Source organism: Anomaloglossus baeobatrachus, chromosome 5 (assembly GCF_048569485.1).
Source record: "Anomaloglossus baeobatrachus isolate aAnoBae1 chromosome 5, aAnoBae1.hap1, whole genome shotgun sequence".
Lineage (NCBI taxonomy): Eukaryota > Metazoa > Chordata > Amphibia > Anura > Aromobatidae > Anomaloglossus > Anomaloglossus baeobatrachus.
The window spans coordinates 218,600,097-218,621,245 of record NC_134357.1 but is presented as its reverse complement, the minus strand read 5'-3'; the positions used below and the strand labels follow the sequence as shown (position 1 = coordinate 218,621,245).

Genomic DNA, 21,149 nt, shown 5'->3' with positions numbered 1-21,149 from the left:
TGTGTGCTGCTCCCTGCTCTGTGCACATTTAGCTGCAGCACACATCGGGTAATTAACCCCATGTGTGCTGTAACTAGGAGAGCAGGGAGCCAGCACTAAGCATTGTGTGCTGCTCCCTGCTCTGTGCACATTTAGCTGCAGCACACATCGGGTAATTAACCCCATGTGTGCTGTAACTAGGAGAGCAGGGAGCCAGCACTAAGCATTGTGTGCTGCTCCCTGCTCTGTGCACATTTAGCTGCAGCACACATCGGGTAATTAACCCCATGTGTGCTGTAACTAGGAGAGCAGGGAGCCAGCACTAAGCATTGTGTGCTGCTCCCTGCTCTGTGCACATTTAGCTGCAGCACACATCGGGTAATTAACCCCATGTGTGCTGTAACTAGGAGAGCAGGGAGCCAGCACTAAGCATTGTGTGCTGCTCCCTGCTCTGTGCACATTTAGATGCAGCAAACATCGGGTAATTAACCCGATGTGTGCTGTAACTAGGAGAGCAGGGAGCCAGCACTAAGCATTGTGTGCTGCTCCCTGCTCTGTGCACATTTAGATGCAGCACACATCGGGTAATTAACCCCATGTGTGCTGTAACTAGGAGAGCAGGGAGCCAGCACTAAGCGGTGTGCGCTGCTCCCTGCTCTGTGCACATTTAGATGCAGCACACATCGGGTAATTAACCTGATGTGTGCTGTAACTAGGAGAGCAGGGAGCCAGCGCTCAGTGTGCGCTGCTCCCTGCTCTCTCCACGTGTAGCTCCGTGCGGTGGTAACCAAGGTAAATATCGGGTTGGTTACCCGATATTTACCTTAGTTACCAAGCGCAGCATCTTCCACGCGGCGCTGGGGTCTTGTCACTGGTTGCTGGTGAGCTCACCAGCAACTCGTGTAGCCACGCTCCAGCGATCCCTGCCAGGTCAGGTTGCTGGTGGGATCGCTGGAGCGTCGCAGTGTGACATCTCACCAGCAACCTCCTAGCAACTTACCAGCGATCCCTATCGTTGTTGGGATCGCTGGTAAGTTGCTTAGTGTGACGGTACCTTAATCCTCCCTGTCAGCATTGTTCTCAGGATCTTCCAGAAAAAAATGCCTTTTTAAAGTCAACCTGCGAATAAAATGATTAACATCAATGATAGTATTCAAAATACCCAAATTAGCAGTTGGAACAAAATTAAGTCCCTTAGAAAATACTTTTATCTGATCAGATGTAAGAAGACTAGCTGAGAGATTTAACACCGTAAAATCATCCTGTATATTCAGTATCTCCTGTTCCGTGGTGATCTCCTGTACTCCCTTGCGGTTATGATGTTTTTGCCCGGATCTTCTCTTGCGTTTTGCTTGTGCTGGCCATTTTTTGGAGTTGGATTATAATTGCGCTGATTATCCTTGGATCTCATAGTGAATGAGCTGGTAGATGGTAACATATCCATTTCAGAACCCTCTGTGTTATAATCTGAAGATTCACATTCAGTCGATGAAAAACTGACTCGATTTCCAGGTTTTTTTAAGTATGGATGATTTTTTAAAAAATCTGTTCCTACAGTATTGTTGCGAGGTATAAATGTGATTTACGCTCATAATCCAAAGTGTCTCTCCTGTATTTATTTTACTTTGTAGCCGTAATTAAATCCTCCATTTTACCAAGATTGGAATTGATTTTTTCTTTCATATTTTTGACTGCAATATTATCACCAAATTTCTTCAATTCAATCTCAATTTTTTTTATTTTATCATCCAGTGTTAACATTTTTTCACTTTCTGTTTTTACAATTTATTGCATCAATCTGGTGGAACAGTCAGATATGTTGTCCCAATCTCTGATAAAATCTGCATTATACTCTGTAGTTGGATGTTTTTTGATGCGTAATCCCCTGGCAATAATTTTATTAAGTCAAATATGCCTGGAGGGTCTTGTGATCCCACCAGACTTTTATCCTTGAAGACATTGATTTCTCTAGCTCCCACATTAGGGATTTTAAATCTGTACCGTCCTCCAGAGAGACATTCTTAGAATTAAAAAATATATTAGCTGCTTTACTGAGTCGGGTTTGATTGTCCATCATAGAAAATCCATCATCTTGTATATTAGCATCAGAAGTGGTCTCCATTATATAATCATATATAAGATGTAATTATAACAATCTTTCAGAATAAACTCTTGTTAAAAAAAGTCCTCAGGGAGCACGGAATGGAGGTCAGCAAACAGCATAGGAAGGAATCAAAAAACCAGCTCACCCACTTGGAGAACCACCAACCCCCCTCCCCTGCTCGCCTTCTGCCCAGCCATTGTCTGTCAGTATTCGGCTCAGCACAGACCTCTAAAACAGCACAATATGGGCACGTATAATATAGTACTGTGCCCCAGCCTTGTGCCCATGCTATAGTACTGAGCCCCATCCTTGTGCACATGCTATAGTACTGTGCCCATCCTGCTCATTCTATAGTATTGGCCGCTTTCCAGCTCCTCTTCCGTCATGTAGTAGTGTCCTCTATTCTGCCATACTTCACACGTGCAAAAAAAAAAAATTAAGACAAATCCTTCTCACCTGTCCTCGTTCCCTCGGTGTCCTGCTTCTGACAGTGCTTTATATCAGAGGACAGATTCCCAGGCGCTGTGCAGAATGAGTTCTCTATGCAGCCTCTCCAGTAATCAGTTGCTGCCTCTCATTTTCCGGAGGCTGATCATTGCATTAGCTGTATACAGAATTCCCATCTGAGCAGCGCCGGGGAATCTGTCCTCTGATATAAAGCGCTGTGAGCTGCAACCCCCTTGATAAACGCTGCAGGTGCAGGGGGCTGCAGCTGACAGAGGACAGATTCCCGGGTGCTGCTCAGATGCGAGTTTTGTATGCAACTCTCCAGCTTCCTCAGATGCATCAGCTGCTGCCTCTGATATGTGGGAGGGTGCAGTGAAGTGAGGGCGGGGACTCCACGCACGGTACCCACCCAGCAGGATGGCAACATGCAGTCGCTGTTTTGCATGTCAATATGGTCATGCCCCTGTTGACATGAAATCACAGGAAGCAGCAAAATCACGGCAGGAGCGGTCACATGACCACTCTAAGCCGGGGAGAGGGGCTGACAGCAGGGCAGGTAAGTAGTCACTATCTACTTACCTGCCCCAATGTAGCCCCATAGTGAAATTACAAAAAAAGGATAACCCCTTTAATGAGTCCAGCACCGAGGTAGATGAACATCTGTTAACCTTTGAGACACTAATGTTGATGCACCAGGTGCCCACAGCTCATTGGGTCAAATACCTGTGGACTAGTTTGACTAGCCAGGCCCAAGATGCTGTCCGATCACTTGGTACTCAGAACTGCCTGGACTATGGGACTATTAAGGACACCCTGTTGGCCCTTTTTACCTTAACTACCAAGAACTATTGCATTAAGTTCCGGACTTTGTCTCACCAAGGTGCCTCCTATGTAGAATTTGGCAATTTAGCAGTCTTCTCCAATGGCGCTGCAACTGCTGGCTTGATGATCGGGCTTCTTACTCTGCTACTGACCTCCTGGATGTGATCGTGCTCAAAAAACTTATGGAGAAGATGCCCTCAGAAAAACGAGAATGGGTAGCCGACCAGAAACCTGACACCCCAGAGCAAGCAGCCCTATTGGCAGACAAGTTTACAGCCAATCGACCGTGCTGGAAACCTGAGGTCTCTCAACCACGGACTTGAGTGGCCGTCAATCACTAGAACAGGACTATCACACCATCCAGCAGAAGTCCCACCAGGACAAAGGTTTACAAACTGGGCCCTCGAGTTGCCTAACCATCAGGGCTGTTATACATGTTGGTGCCTTGGATATATGGCCACAGATTATCTCCAAAGCCGGCGCCCTATGCCTCGAGACCGTCTGCCGGCCCAGACTGTCAATGTCTGCCAAGATGAGCCATCGGGTTCTGAAGAATGCTACCTTCGAGATACACCAACAGCGGAGGAAGTGATACATCCTGTCTATACCCTACAATGTGTTCGCCACTCTACGCCAGCTAACCTACATCGGCATATGCAGCCTGTCAAGATCAGTGACATACAGGCCCAGGGACTTTGATACACTGGGTCTTCTATCACCCTGGTCAGCTCATATATTGTTCCCCCAGAACACCATTTACCAGTCTGCCAAGTGACCATCTCCATGGCTGGTGGCCAGCGCTCTGACATCCCTCTGGCACATGTGTGGTTAAACTGAGGGAATGACCAGGGAGAGTTTGAAGTGGAACCTGTTATTTTTTGGAACGACTTAGGCCAAAGACTATCCAGCCAGTTTGTCATAGCCATCACCCACAATCAAGCCATGCAGAACCTTGATGTGGATCATTCTGCCACCTCTTCCAAGGATAACCCACATCCCCATCCTCCATCATCCACCTCCAAGTTGACTATAGTGACTACACCTTACCAAACTGTGGCCATTGACTGGGGGGAGATAGATCGTAAGGAGTTTAGGGAAGCCCAGCTCACGGACCCTATCCTAGAACTTGTCTGGAGTGCAACTGCACAACCTGGGAGAGGAAATCAGGGGGAGGTGTGTAGATAGAAGAAGAGGCTCTTATATTGGGAAAAGGCCACATCCTGCCAGAGAAACCCTGGACCCGTGTCCATCAGCTTGCGGTACTCCAGTAGTACAGACCCTAACTCCTGCTCATGATGTCCCTGCAGCTGGGCACATAAGAGTCAAAAAGACCCTGACACGTCTGCTGCATAGTTTTTTTGTTTTTTTTGGGCCTACGGTCATTCAAGAAGTATAGAAACACAGAGACTCTTGTCCGGTGTGGCAACAGATGAGGGGAGCCCCCATTCATACCCTGTTGCAATCTATGCCCTTGGTAGGAGAACCGTTCCACAGAGTTGCCATTATTTTAGTAGGCCCTTTAACCATCCCCCTGCACAGTGGAAAAAGGTTCATACTCACCCTGTGTCACGCATGTGACTAGTGGGATTTACCTCGTACCTGGTAAAACCCCCAGATGTTGTTACAACACACAAGGGGCACGGGGGTTACGATGCAATGGAAGTCCCTGCCGCTAGGGAGAGGGGTGAGGAGGCACCTCCTGAACTCACCTCAAGCTGACTCCTGAGCTCCTTAGCATCCCTATAGAGGTTCTTTCAACCTTTCTTAAGCAGGATACCTTATTCCCTCAGCTGGCCCTATTCTCACCCTGCCTAGTGAGCAGGCCAATGAGTTCACTAGATTCGCCACTACCAAACACAATGGAAGGTACACAATCAGGGGTCAATAGTCATGCAAGGAAAAGACACTCCACGTGGAGTGATCACAAAGAGCCACACCTGAGATTGACAGCTACAGCCCTCAACCAGTCAAGAAAGGGTGCTTAACCCTTAAAGCACTTCAAGGAAGGAGACATTTATTAAATAACAGCAGTGGAATCTGCCAGCAGCAAGGCGCTGTGACCTTCTGACACCAAATTCACCTGAGGTCTTCCCTAGCAAAATAAACACATGACACCCTGGTAGACTTTGCCACCCGCTATCCAGAGGCCATGGCCTTGTCATCCATAGATGTGGAATATTTTTCTCAAGCTCTACTGGACATCTTTAGTCATGTGGGGTTTCCACAGAAGGTATTAACCGACCAGGGGCCTAATTCAAAAGTGATCTGATTCAGACTCTTTATGAGAAACATGGAGTCCGCCCCTTGCGCACCACCCCCTACCATGCTGAAACTAACAGGTTGTGTGAGTGTTTCAACGGAACGTTCCAGAAGCTCATTAGCCGGTATGTAGAATCAGAGGGGGTAGGCGACTGGGAGAAAACCCTGCAGCAGCTCCTTTTTGCCTACTTGGAGGTGCTGCAGGATTCCACAAGGTTCTCCCAATTCGAATTGCTGTATGGTCTAAAAGTAGGAGGGCCTTTAGAGTTGGTTCAAGAGAGTTGGGAGAGTACCCTTCCCCAGAGAAGAGGTTCCCATTCTGGATTATGTTCAAAAGTTTAGAGAAAAAATTACCGTATTTTTCGGACCATAAGACGCACTTTTTTCCCCCCAAATGTTGGGGGAAAGTTGGGGGTGCATCTTATGGTCTGACTATAGGGCTGCGGCCGGGAACGAGGGTGCTGCAGTGGAGCGGGTCATCGGGGGCACGAGCAGGCAGCAGCAGTGCCTGCCGTGACCACGTGGACCCGCTCATTACATATGCACGCCCATCCTCCCGCCCATCTCTCAGCGCAGAAGCCGGCACTGACAGGTGGGCGGGAGGATGAGCTGGGACGCGCGCATACTAAAGAGCCGGTCCGCATGATCACCCCTGGCAATTACAGCCTGGAGTGATCATGTGCGGCTGTATTCACTGCTCCCCGCGCGTCATCATCAGTGCGGGGTGCAGTGAATTAGTACACTCACCCGTCCCCGTGTGTGGAGCCGTCTCCCTGCAGCACGCGATGTCTTCCTGTCTGTGCCGGTCAGCTGATCTGTGCTGATCAGCTGATCGGCACAGACAGGAAGACATCGCGTGCTGCAGGGGAACGGCTCCACACACACAGGTTATTGCCGCTGAGAGGAAGATGATCGGTGCTGGAGGGAGTGAGGAAAAGGTGAGTATAAGCGTTTATTTTTTTCTCTGTGCTATAGGATACAGGCCATATACCAGGATGGTATATGAGCACGATGGGGGCATATAGCAGGATGGGAGTATATGAGCAGGATGGATGGGGGTATATGAACAGGATGGGGGTATATGAACAGGATGTATGGGGGAATATGAGCAGGATGGGAGTATATGAACACGATGGGGGTATATGAACAGGATGGGGTATATGAACAGGATGGGGGTATATGAACAGGATGGGGGTATATGAACAGGATGGATGGGGGGTATATGAACAGGATGGGGGTATATGAACAGGATGGGAGTATATGAGCACGATGGGGGCATATAGCAGGATGGGAGTATATGAGCAGGATGGATGGGGGTATATGAACAGGATGGGGGTATATGAGCAGGATGGGGGTATATGAACAGGATGGGGGTATATGAACAGGATGGGGTATATGAACAGGATGGGAGTATATGAGCAGGATGGATGAGGGAAATATCAATAGGATGGATGGGGGGTATATCAATAGGATGGGGGTATATGAACAGGATGAGGGAATATGAGCAGGATGCTGGTATATGAGCAGAATGGGGGTTTATAGCAGGATCATATACAAACCAGGAGGATCATTACCAGGATGGGGTACCTTAGTAGAGAATTTGGGGACATTACCCCCATAACAGTGTCAGCAGCAGATCCTCGCCCCATAACAGTGTGTCATGACCACATTTTTTTGCTTAAAGTTTTATTTTCCTATTTTCCTCCTCTAAAACCAGGGTGCGTCTTATAGTCTGGTGCGTCTTATAGTCCGAAAAATACGGTAGATACCTGCCTGACTACAAGAATTTGCCTGTAGATAAAAGATACTAGTACCGGTACGCAAAAACAAACTGCCAGCCATGTGGCCAGGTCCATTCACCATTACCAGGAAATGCGGGAATACTGACTACACTGTGGCCCTGGATCGAGCATATGCTTGTGACATGGGCTGTCAGTATAGTGTTGGTGCCCAAAAAGGACAAGAGTGCATGCTTCTGTGTGGACTATAGAAGTTTAAATGAGGTTACCATTACAGATGCCTACCCCATGCCCCAGATGAATGAGCTACATAACAGATTAGTGGAGTCTCGGTTCATATCTACCCTTTATCTGAGCAAGAGATACTGGCAGATCCCACTCACAAAAGAGGCTAAAGAGAAATCTGCATTCATCACCCCTTTTGACCTGTATGAGTTCATCAGTATGCCATTTGGGATGAAGAATGCCCCGGCTACCTTCCAAAGAATGGTGGACCAGATACTAGAGGGATGTCAAGAGTATGCCCAGGCTTACTTGGATGACATCGCGATCTTCAGTGACACTTGGGAACAGCAACTTCAGCACATGTCCCAGGTGCTGCAGAAGGTATCCAACATACAACCTGTCAAATGCTAAATAGTGATGGCCGAGCTGTTATACCTGGGATATTGAGTGTGAAGTGGGTGCATTTGTCCAGATCCCACAAAAGTAGAAGCCATTACCCAGTGGCCCCAACCAGTCAAACAAAAACAAGTCTGCACATTCCTAGGGACAAGTAGATTATCGAAAGTTTATTCCCAATTATAGTTCAGTAGCAAAGTCGTTCACTGACCTCATCACCAAACATTATGCCCGCAATCTCATCTGGACCCAAGAATGCGAGTCCGGATTCCTTCAGCTGAAATCCCAGCTATCCTAGAGCCCAGTCCTTACTGTTCCCGACTTTCGCTGCCGTTATTCATTGCCCAAACAGATGCATGGGATACCGGATTGGGAGCTGTACTTGGCCAAGAGGAGGCCAACAGTCAGGAACATCCGATAGCCTATCTGTCCCAGAAACTGTTGTACCGAGAGAGGGCCTATGCCACAATAGAAAAACAATAAACACCAATTATTAGAGAAGGAACCCGTACCACACCAACAAATGTATGAAATTATATTATTATCAAAAGATCATAGTTATAAGTGTGGGGGTATATTGGACCAATAGGACCATTCGGAATTTAATATATAACACCAAAAGAAGAAAACCGAACAAGAGGTCACAATATATTGTCTTTATTAATGTTCAATTAAAAGAGCAAATAAATATTCCATGCTTAAATTTTTAAAAAAACACACAACCATTGACTGGAAAAGGGGTGTCACAAAAGGATAACCTGCATATAAATATATGGGAGTGTGACCCGGCTGTACCTGCAGTTTTGGGCGGACTTATTTTGGACTTTTCCGCCCCCTGATGATGTATATGTAATTTATATGTAATCTTTATTCAGTTGAGGGTGTTATTTACCGTCCATACTTTTTGAATTTGTTTGTGTTCCTGTGGGTTGTTTCACTTATGAGCCCTTATTTGGCTGTGGAACCACCCCATAATATCTATATACAAATGATTTCGGTCCGATCTACTTCTACTTGACTGCCACGCCCAGTTTTTCTGCCCCCCTGATGACACATCGTGATATATTATGAGATCTCTATATAGACGGAGGTGGTATTGTATTTCCCCGCCCATATTATGTCCGTCTGTTTATGTACTGCGAGTGGCCTTGTATAATATCGATACACGTGAATGGTGCCTATACGTATTTTATATATAAATAAGACTGAAATTAGGCTGTAAACCTTTATCGTTCTGGTACGCCCACTTCTCCGCCCCTCTTATGACACACTATGATGTGTCATGAGTTTCCCATTGGATGGGGACGTGATTATACTGACCCGCCCATATGATCCGTGACCGTCGGCTTTTCCGCGCAGAAGTTTATATTTGGTTGTGTAACCATATTTTAATACCTCCATTATATAAAATACTCTAATTGAACTACCGCAGTTGATTTACTCCTTTCCGTTGACAAACCCACCTTGTATCTACCATGCCCACTCCTTCGCCATAGCAGTGTTATGGCTGTGACGTGTTCTGACACTTCTTCCCACGTGATTCCTTACTTAATATGGCTAATACGCATGCGCACAATCCTTCTACCTATTGGTCGGTTGTGCGCATTTAACTCTCTGCAATCCTTGATGACACCACCCCCTGAAGAAGATGGCAACAGAACGTGCACGAGTCGGGGTGGGCGTCACGTTATAGGACTTAGGAAACAGTGCTCCACAACCTGCAGGGTAAACACTTCACTATTATGCGTATTATGTGTATGTTGTGCCGATTCTGACACCTTAATAATTTCATATGACGATCTGCCTATCTGTTGCTGTTATATAGAGCAATTCCTCCTTATGTGTTCATACCTGCAATTGGAAGTTTGGGCAAAGTACTTTGGGTGAATTATTCTTGGTTTATATTGGTTGCTCTGCTGGCTACAAGCAGCTGAGCTGTACTCTGTGGTATGACCTCTGGCCACACTCATAGCTTTAGCACTTGACACTTTATCTCCCTGTTGAGATTTACCTATATACATACATTTATTGATCCACCCCGGTACTATTCCCCGACTTATGCACACTCCTATATATTGTCACGGCCGGGCGGTCGGGCAGACCCAGGAGGTGGATCCACTGGACCGAACTCGAAGATGGTGGTAGGGAGTCCGGCAGCTGAAGCACTGATGGGCAGCAGAACAGTCCGTGCAAGTGAAGGCAGCGGAGGAGTCCCTGGGACCACGGAGTCACAGATGGTAGTCCTGGTGACGTAGCTCAGGTTCGGAAGCCGAGATGATATCAGGCGGGGTCCGGAACCTCAGGAGCGAGATGACGGGTCACCGCAGGGATCCGAGATGGTACGGACTGTCAGATGGCAGACGGACAGTGTGCGGGGTTCAGGATACGGCTGACTGGATGGCGAGGCAGGTACGGCTCTACAAAGAGAGATAGGTGAGTACAGGCACATAAACACCAGGAGACCTGACTCCTAGCTCAGGGAACACGAAGATCAGGCCCCGCCCCCTTGGACAATAACCCCCTTTATACCCAGTACCTGTTCAACCTCATTTCCTGTTAATGGACGCTGGCCCTTTAAGAAAGGGTCAGTGACCGCGCGCGCGCCCTAACGCGCATGCGCGCCGCCCGGGTGCCAGAAGCCAGGGAAGGAGGCTGAGAGGAGGACGCAGGAGAGCCGGCCAGGTCCTGGGAAGCCGTCGGGCGCCGGAATCGGGGACCAGGGGGCCTGGGACGGACGGAATCCGGGGGCTGAGGAGCGGGCAGCGTGGCAGGTGAGCCGGGGAGCGGGGGTGAGGACCCGGGGAGCGTGACAGTACCCCCCCCCCACGCCCCCCACCCCGCAACCGGGACATGAAGGCACGGATAAGAGGAGTGCCCACGTTCTCCCTGGGCTCCCAAGACCTATCCTCAGGACCATACCCTTCCCAGTCCACCAGGAAGAACTGCCGACCTCGAACAGTCTTCATGGCCACGATATCCCTTACCGCATAGATGTCGTCATCGGCAATAGGTGGAGGGGCCGGACTGGCAGCATCGGAGAAGGGACCAAGGATAACCGGCTTGAGCAGGGAGACGTGGAATGAGTTGGGTATCCTCATCGTGGCCGGGAGCTGTAGCTTGTAGGAAACCTCATTGCAGACGCTCGCTCTGTCTGCAACAAACTATCCTACATTCATGATCTGTTCATCACTAATAAACTCTCCTTCCTCGCCATCACAGAAACCTGGCTCACCCCCTCTGACACAGCCTCTCCTGCTGCACTTTCTTATGGCGGTCTCCAACTCTCTCACACCCCCCGCCCCAGTAACAAGCATGGTGGAGGAGTTGGTTTGCTCCTGTCCGACCAATGCTCCTTTACCCCAATTCCACTACCACCCTCTGTCACGCTCCCCTCTTTTGAGGTGCACTCCGTACGCATCTACGCCCCCTCCAACCTTCAGCTGGCTGTCATTTACCGCCCTCCAGGGCCAGCCACTGCCTTTTTTGACCATTTCACCACCTGGCTACTACATTTCCTTTCCACCGACATCCCCACCATCATCATGGGTGATTTCAATATCCCCATTGACACTTCCCACTCATCTGTCTCCAAACTTCTAACACTCGCTTCCTCCTTCGGCCTCACCCAATGGTCTTCTGCAGCTACTCACAAAGATGGCCACACGCTGGACCTCATCTTCACTCGCCTCTGTTCCCTATCTAACCTCTCTAACTCGCCTCTCCCCCTGTCTGACCACAACCTACTCACATTCTCTTCCCTCTCTTCTCCAAGTATGCAACCCCCCCTCCACAAATTTTCACACCCTCGCAGAAATATCAAACACATTGATTTACACGCCCTTTCTCAGTCCCTTCTCCCCCTCACAGACATTGCATTTCTACATGATGCAGATGCCGCTGCAACTTTATACAACACTACAATCTCTGCAGCTCTCGAATCAGCTGCCCCCCTCACACACACCAAAACCCGCACAATCAACAGGCAACCCTGGCACACAAGGCAGACTAAAGAACTTAGACGGGCTTCCAGAATTGCTGAGCGCAGATGGAAGAGGTCTCATTCCACTGAGCACTTCATTGCATATAAAGAGTCCCTCACCACTTTCAAGTCCACACTCACTGCTGCAAAACAAACCTACTTCTCATCCCTCATATCTTCTTTCTCTCACAACCCTAAACAGCTATTCAACACTTTCAATTCTCTCCTTCGTCCTCCGGCACCACCTCCCTCTCCTCTCATCTCAGCTGAAGACTTTGCCTCTTTCTTCAAGCGGAAGATTGACAACATCAGAGCAAGCTTTGGCCCACAATCACCACAGCCCCTCATCATAGCTACTCAGCCATCTTCCTCCAAATCCAGCTTCTCCACCATGACAGAAAACAATCTCTCCACTCTACTCTCAAGATCACATCTAACCACCTGTGCACTGGACCCGCTCCCATCGCACCTCATCCCCAACATCACCGCAGTCCTCATCCCAGCCCTAACCCATCTCTTCAACCTATCACTAGCAAGTGGTGTAGTCCCTTCATGCTTTAAACATGCCTCTATTACACCCATCCTCAAAAAGCCCTCCCTTGACCCATCCTCTGTGTCAAACTATCGCCCCATATCCCTTCTCCCCTACGCCTCAAAACTACTGGAACAGCATGTCCATCTTGAATTGTCCTCATACCTCTCCTCCTGCTCCCTCTTTGACCGGCTTCAATCTGGCTTCCGACCACATCATTCTACCGAAACTGCCCTAACCAAAGTCACCAATGATCTACTAACCGCCAAAGCCAAGCGACACTACTCTGTCCTCCTCCTCCTGGACCTGTCCTCTGCCTTCGACACAGTAGACCATTCCCTCCTACTACAGATTCTCTCATCTCTGGGCATCACAGACTTGGCCCTATCCTGGATCTCCTCATACCTAACCGACCGAACTTTCAGCGTCTCCCATTCTCACACCACTTCCTCATCTCGCCCCCTATCTGTCGGTGTCCCCCAAGGCTCAGTTCTTGGACCCCTGCTGTTCTCCATCTATACCTTCGGCTTGGGACAGCTCATAGAGTCCCACGGCTTCCAGTATCATCTCTATGCCGATGACACACAGATCTACCTCTCTGGACCTGACATTACCTCCCTACTAACCAAAATTCCACAATGTCTGTCTGCTATTTCATCCTTCTTCTCGGCGCGATTCCTAAAACTTAACATGGACAAAACAGAGTTTATTGTCTTTCCTCCTCCTCACTCATCTCCTCCAACAAGCCTTTCCATCACACTTGATGGTTGCTCACTCTCCCCAGTCTCACAAGCTCGTTGCCTTGGAGTGACCCTCGACTCTGCTCTATCCTTCAAGCCACACATCCAAGCCCTCTTCACCTCATGCCGATTACAACTCAAAAATATCTCCCGGATCCGTGCTTTTCTTAACCAAGAATCTGCAAAAACATTAGTGCATGCCCTCATCATCTCCCGCCTCGACTACTGCAACCTCCTGCTCTCTGGCCTCCCTTCCAACACTCTTGCACCCCTCCAATCTATCCTAAACTCTGCAGCCCGCTTAATCCACCTCTCCCCTCGCTACTCCCCAGCCTCGCCACTCTGCCAATCCCTTCACTGGCTTCCCATCGCCCAACGACTCCAGTTCAAAACATTAACCATGACATACAAAGCCATGCACAACCTGTCTCCTCCCTACATCTGTGACCTAGTCTCCCGGTACCTACCTGCACGCAACCTTAGATCCTCACAAGATCTCCTTCTCTGCTCCTCTCTTATCTCCTCTTCCCACAATCATGTACAAGATTTCTCCCGTGCATCCCCCATACTCTGGAACGCTCTACCTCAGCACATCAGACTCTCCACGACCGTGGAAAGCTTCAAGAGGAACCTCAAGACCCACCTCTTCCAACAAGCCTACAACCTACAATAGCCTTCAGCCCAGTAGACCACTGCGCAACCAGCTCTGTCCTTACCTATTGTACCAACACCCATTCCCTGTAGACTGTGAGCCCTCGCGGGCAGGGTCCTCTCTCCTCCTATACCAGTCTGTCTTGTACTGTTAATGATTGTTGTACGTATACCCTCTTTCACTTGTAAAGCGCCATGGAATAAATGGCGCTATAATAATAAATAATAATAATAATAATAATAATAATAATCTTGCTGAGGACTTTAAACGGCCCAATGTAGCGAGGACCCAGCTTGTATGATGGTATCTTCAGGCGGACGTACTGGGAAGCAAGCCAGACGAGGTCTCCAGGAGAGAAACACGGAGGGTCCAGACGTCTCTTGTCGGCGTGTCTTTTCATCCGCAGGGAAGCACGCCCAAGGGACGTTTTGACAGAGTCCCAAATGTTTGCAAAGTCACGGGCTACTGTATCTGCAGCAGGGACATCCGAAGAGGGGGATACAGGCAATGGGATGGAAGGCTGAAGCCCGTAAACAACATGGAAGGGAGAGCTGGAGGACGACTCACTGAAGTGGTGGTTGTGGGAGAATTCAGCCCAAGGTAGAAGGGCGGACCAGTCGTCATGATGGGCATTGACGTAGTGACGTAAGAAAGAGGTCAAGATTTGATTGACCCTCTCTACCTGGCCATTAGACTGAGGATGGTATGCAGATGAAAAGTCCAGAGTCACTCCCAGATGGTTACAGAGAGCCCTCCAGAAGCGGGAAGTGAACTGAGTTCCTCTGTCTGATACGATGTGTAATGGAAAGCCATGCAAGCGGAAGATGTGTTGTATATAGGCGTCCGCGAGTTCCTGAGCAGAGGGCAGTCCAGCCATAGGGACGAAATGGGCCATTTTAGAGAACCGATCCACCACGACCCATATGACTGTGTGTCCGGATGACAATGGCAAGTCCGTAATAAAGTCCATAGCTATGTGTTGCCACGGAACTGAGGGTATCGGTAGAGGCAGAAGACGGCCATAGGGCAGGTGTTTGGGCGTCTTGTTCCTGGCACAAGAGGAGCAGGCAGAGACAAAGGCGGCGACGTCAGTGCGAAGGGATGGCCACCAGTAATGGCGTACAATCGCACCCCATGTTCTCCTCTGGCCTGCATGGCCGGCTGTTTTTGAGGCATGACCCCAGTGTAACACTTTTAGCCTGTCGGTCTCCGAGACATAGGTCTTCCCGGGTGGTATTTGGGCCAGAGTGACGGGAGCCACCGGAACAATCTTGCTAGGAGGGATGATAGGTTGGGTAGTCTCTTCCTCCTGCTCCATGGGCATGAGGGACCTAGACAAGGCATCGGCGCGTACATTCTTGTCCGCGGGTCGGAAGTGGAGCTGGAAGTCAAACCTGGCAAAGAATAAGGACCACCTGGCTTGCCGTGGGTTCAGTCGCTGAGCGGACCGCAGGTATTCCAGGTTCTTGTGGTCCGTGTAGATGGTCACGGGGTACACTGCTCCTTCCAGGAGGTAACGCCACTCCTCCAGAGCTAGTTTGACCGCCAATAATTCTCGGTCACCGATGGTGTAATTCCGTTCAGGTGCTGAGAAGCTCTTAGAAAAGAAACCGCAAGTCACCATCTTCCCGGAGGAGGATTTTTGCATGAGCACTGCTCCGGCTCCTGAGGAGGAGGCATCCACCTCCAAGGTGAACTGGCGGTTTAACTTCGGTCGGTGGAGTACAGGAGAGGAGGCGAAAGCTCGCTTCAAAGAGCAAAACGCGGCGTCGGCCGCAGGTGACCAGTCCTTTGGTTTAGCCTCCTTTTTGGTCAAAGCGGAGAGAGGAGCAGTCAGGGCGGAGAAGTGCGGGATAAACTGGCGGTAGTAGTTGGCGAATCCCAGGAACCGTTGGATTGCCTTCAGTCCAGAAGGAGGAGGCCAGTTGAGTATGGAGGAGACCTTCTTTGGATCCATCTGCAACCCAGTACCCGAGATGATGTATCCCAGGAAAGGAAGAGAAGACTGCTCAAAGACGCACTTCTCATATTTGGCGTAGAGACGATTCTCTCTCAGTCTTTGTAGAACCAGCTTTACGTTCTCTCTGTGGGTCTGGAGGTCCGGAGAGAAGACAAGGATGTCATCCAGATAAACTACTACACAGAGGTAGAGGAGGTCCCGGAAAATGTCGTTCACCAGTTCTTGGAATACGGCAGGAGCGTTACACAGACCGAAGGTCATCACGCAGTATTCGTAGTGCCCGTCGCGAGTATTAAATGCGGTCTTCCATTCGTCCCCAGAGCGGATACGAACTAGGTTGTAGGCACCCCGAAGATCCAGTTTGGTGAACACACGGGCTCCTCTGAGCCGGTCGAACAATTCGGGGATGAGCGGTAGGGGGTACTTGTTTTTTATGGTGATCTGATTCAAGCCCCGGTAGTCAATGCATGGGCGAAGGTCACCCTCTTTCTTCTTAACGAAGAAGAAGCCTGCTCCCGCAGGAGAGGAGGATCTCCGGATGAATCCCTTTGCCAGGCTTTCCGTGATGTATGTGGACATGGCCCTGGTTTCAGCTGGAGACAACGGATATATCCGTCCTCGAGGTGGTGTTGTTCCTGGGAGCAGGTCGATGGCACAATCGTAGGGACGGTGTGGCGGAAGTACCTCAGACTCCTTCTTGTCAAAAACGTCCGCGAAGGACCAATAGGCCGAGGGCAGTTCCGGTAGGTTCTCTGGAGCCGGGGGACGTCGGATTGGTTGTAGGGACTTTAGACATCTCTCATGACAGGCAGAGCCCCAACGAGTGATTTCGCCAGTACACCAGCTGACTGATGGTTCGTGTGTCCGCAACCAAGGAAGTCCCAGCAGGATTTGATGGGACATGTGTGGAAGGACGTAGAGAGCGATGTTCTCGGTGTGCAGAGCACCTATACGCAATTCCACCGGCTTGGTGATCCAGGAGATGGTATCAGAGAGGGGTCTCCCATCCACCGAGGCAATCACTAGGGGCTTATCGAGTGGAGTAACAGGCAGCTGGTACTTGTCCACCGTGGCCTGCTGGATAAAATTGCCTGCTGCTCCGGAGTCGAGGTATGCCTCAGCCGTGAAGCGCGTCTCTCCTGTTGACACTTGTACCGTCCACATAACTGGGTCTGAGAGAGTCCCAGCACCTAGGGTGGCCTCTCCTACCAACCCTAGGCTTTGGAGTTTCCCGGCCTTTCCGGACAGGAGCGTAAGAGATGAGTGCCCTCTCCGCAGTAAAAGCAGAGGCCTTTGGCGAGCCGCTCTGCTCTACGTTGGTCAGACTGTCGTACTCGGTCAACCTGCATGGGCTCGTGGACAGGAATCCCAGCTGTTGATGAGTGAGGCACAGAGGACTTCTGTGGAGGAGGGGAGTGCCGTACTGCACGTCTCTCACGATACAGCTCTTTGGAGCGTTCCTGGAAACGACTGTCCACTCGAGTGGCTAGGGCAATCAGGGCATCTAGGGTGGAGGGCACGTCACGACCCGCCAACTCATCCTTGATGCGACTCGAGAGTCCTTCCCAGAAGGCGGCTGTCAGGGCCTCATTATTCCACCCGAGTTCAGAAGCCAAAGTACGGAAACGGATGGCATATTGGCCCACCGTCAGTGTTCCTTGACGTAGGCGGAGGAGGGATGAAGCAGACGCAGAGGCGCGTCCCGGCTCGTCGAAGGTGCTGCGAAAGGCCTGCAGGAAGTCTTGAAGGTTCTTGGTCATGGGGTCCTCCTTCTCCCACAAGGGGTTCATCCACGCCAGCGCCTCGCCCTCCAGATGAGACATTATAAAGGCGACCTTGGCTTGGTCAGAGGCGAACAGATGTGGCAGCTGCGTGAAATGAAGGGAACACTGGTTTATGAAGCCCCTGCAGGTCTTGGGATCTCTAGCATAACGAGGTGGTGACGCCAAACGGAGACGGGAAGCATCTGAAGAGGCTGCCACTGGTGCGGGAGCCATGGCTTGCCTAGCTGGGGACCTGGGTGCCGCAGGCGTCATTGATGCTTGTAACGTGTACAGGCGGGTGTCCACGGAGGTCATAAATTGCAACATGCGGGTCTGGACTTCATGCTGACGTTGGAGTTCCTCTTGCAAGGCCGCTAGTGCTGCAGCGGGATCCATGGCCTGATCTTACTGTCACGGCCGGGCGGTCGGGCAGACCCAGGAGGTGGATCCACTGGACCGAACTCGAAGATGGTGGTAGGGAGTCCGGCAGCTGAAGCACTGATGGGCAGCAGAACAGTCCGTGCAAGTGAAGGCAGCGGAGGAGTCCCTGGGACCACGGAGTCACAGATGGTAGTCCTGGTGACGTAGCTCAGGTTCGGAAGCCGAGATGATATCAGGCGGGGTCCGGAACCTCAGGAGCGAGATGACGGGTCACCGCAGGGATCCGAGATGGTACGGACTGTCAGATGGCAGACGGACAGTGTGCGGGGTTCAGGATACGGCTGACTGGATGGCGAGGCAGGTACGGCTCTACAAAGAGAGATAGGTGAGTACAGGCACATAAACACCAGGAGACCTGACTCCTAGCTCAGGGAACACGAAGATCAGGCCCCGCCCCCTTGGACAATAACCCCCTTTATACCCAGTACCTGTTCAACCTCATTTCCTGTTAATGGACGCTGGCCCTTTAAGAAAGGGTCAGTGACCGCGCGCGCGCCCTAACGCGCATGCGCGCCGCCCGGGTGCCAGAAGCCAGGGAAGGAGGCTGAGAGGAGGACGCAGGAGAGCCGGCCAGGTCCTGGGAAGCCGTCGGGCGCCGGAATCGGGGACCAGGGGGCCTGGGACGGACGGAATCCGGGGGCTGAGGAGCGGGCAGCGTGGCAGGTGAGCCGGGGAGCGGGGGTGAGGACCCGGGGAGCGTGACATATATTTATATGCAGGTTATCCTTTTGTGATGCCCCTTTTCCAGTCAATGGTCGTGTGTTTTTTTAAAAATGTAAGCATGGAATATTTATTTGCTCTTTTTAATTAAAAATTAATAAAGACAATATTTTGTTACCTCTTGTTCGGTTTTCTTCTTTTGGTGTTACACAATAGAAAAACAATGCCTGGCCTTAGTTTGGACTGTGAAAAAATTGCAGCCATATCTCCATACCAAGGAATTCACGATCCTAACCGAAAACATTCCCTTAAGGTGGCTAAATCAGACTGCTGGGGACAACGGACGTGTACTCCGATATTGTAGCTAGAAAAGATTTACCTGTTTGCACAAAGATTCTTTAATAGAAAATATATGCTTGAAAGCAATAAAGTCTTTTTATTGTGACTCCGTACACTTATGGGAAAAAAAGTTTAAGCATTAGTGCCTTTGTCAAGGTTTTATCTATGTATACTGTACATAATGAAAAACAAGAATTCATGACATGAATCAAAAATCCTTATTCAACATATGAGATGGCATGCATATGTCAAATAAAACAACTTCATGGAAAAAAAAATTGGAGGGGGGGGATATTGTTTTTCTTTTATAAGTAAATAAAAACAGCCACAAAGATATGTATCTAAAACAAAATGATAATAATAAACAGGAAACAAGATCTAATATGGACAGAGTGTAATGCTGGTGACAGTCACATAACTGAGGTAACTGGTTTGATGCAGAGTGGTAGTTCACAGACTGCAAGGGAAATAAAGTCCAAGTAAAGAAATGATTTGCACAGGGGTACTTATCAAGACTATGATGCAGATCCAAATGATGGAATAAGAGACATCTCGCCTATCAAGATCCTCTATATCCTTTACAAACCCAATCTAAAATAACATAAACTCATTTGTACCTGACAGGCACTAACAGGACCCAAGTGAGAATGTACAATATAAACCAACATGCATGTCTTTGTCAACATACCTGCAGCGGGGTGTTCGTTTTGTGGACATAGTCAGGCTGTGGGATAATGTGCTTCTGGGAGAGGAAGCCGGAGCTATAAAGCCGACACCTGTGTAATGCTGTTGACGTCAGAGCTACTGTATGCAAACGCTACTAGCGGACGGAATCCACTGGAATAAAGCCGAGCTGTAGCCTGATTCTGTAGGCTTTTATATAAGTTGCTGCACATGTGCAGACCACGAACATTTAAATAACAATAAACCTATAAGAAAAAAGGCAGGCACAACGGCGTACGTGCTTTGTGAATAGTATGTGATCTTATACTACCACATACTATTCATAGAGACGGTAGATCGTGTGCCGTTGTGCTTGCCTTTTTTCCCTACAGGTTTATTGCTGTTAATTCACTTACCCTGTGTTGTTTGGGTAGTGTTTTGCCCACGAGGAAGGAGTGCAAGCTTTAGTGGGATGAGCCTTGGTCTGCAGTCTTTATAAAGACAGCCAGGCCAGCGGATGAGCGCACCCACTGACCCTCGCGTCTCCATACTCTTCACGTGTTCAATGGGATTTAGATCCAGACTCTTTGCTGGCCACCTCAGAACTTTCCAGCGCTTTGTTTTTATCCATTTCTGGGTGCTTCATGAAGTATAGGAAAAAGGCTGATGGCACTTATTAACACGCAAGTGTTAACAGGTACATCCTGAGCATGAGATATATTAACAAATAGGCAGTTGCACTCTGAAATGCTAAGATATTTTAAAAATGAATATAAGGATATGAACATGCATTGCTCCTAAGAGAAAAACTAAAAATGCATTTATTTGCATCATAAATTATGTTTTGATTCATTGTCCTGCTGGAAGACCCATGATCTAGGACGCAAACCCATCTTTCTGACATTGGGCACTACATTGCAACCCCAAATGCTTTGGTAAGCTTCAGATTTAATGATACCTTGCTGACAGTCAAGGCACCCAGTGCCAGAGGCAGCCAAACAACCCCAAAAAATCTTTGAACCTCCACTATATTTGACTGGAGGTACTGTTTATTTTTTCTTTGTAGGCGTTATTCTTTTTTTCGGTAAACAGTATAATTTATGTGCTTTACCAAAAAGCTCTATCTTGCTTTCATCTGTCCACAAGATTCTTTCCCAGATGGATTTTAGCTTACTTGCGTACATTTTGGAAAATTGCAGTCTATCATTTTTATGTCTTTGTTGGCAGTGAGTTCTCCTGGGTATCATGCAATAGCGTTTCATTTAATTCAAATGTTGATGCATAGTTCTCGCTGACACTCATGCACCTTAAGTGTACTTTACATGCTACGATATTGGTACTGATATTGCTAGCGAGCGTAACCCGCCCCCGTCGGTTGTGCGTCACGGGCAAATCACTGCCCGCGGTGCACAACATCGCTAACACCCGTCACACGGACTTACCTGCCCT

General features: G+C 49.3%; 1 protein-coding gene across 5 annotated transcripts in view; it reads left to right on the top strand.

Annotated features, from left to right (window-relative positions):
* TUBGCP2 (tubulin gamma complex component 2) overlaps nt 1–21,149 on the top strand; it is a 948,782-nt gene that overhangs the window by 406,615 nt on the left and 521,018 nt on the right. The window lies entirely within an intron of this gene.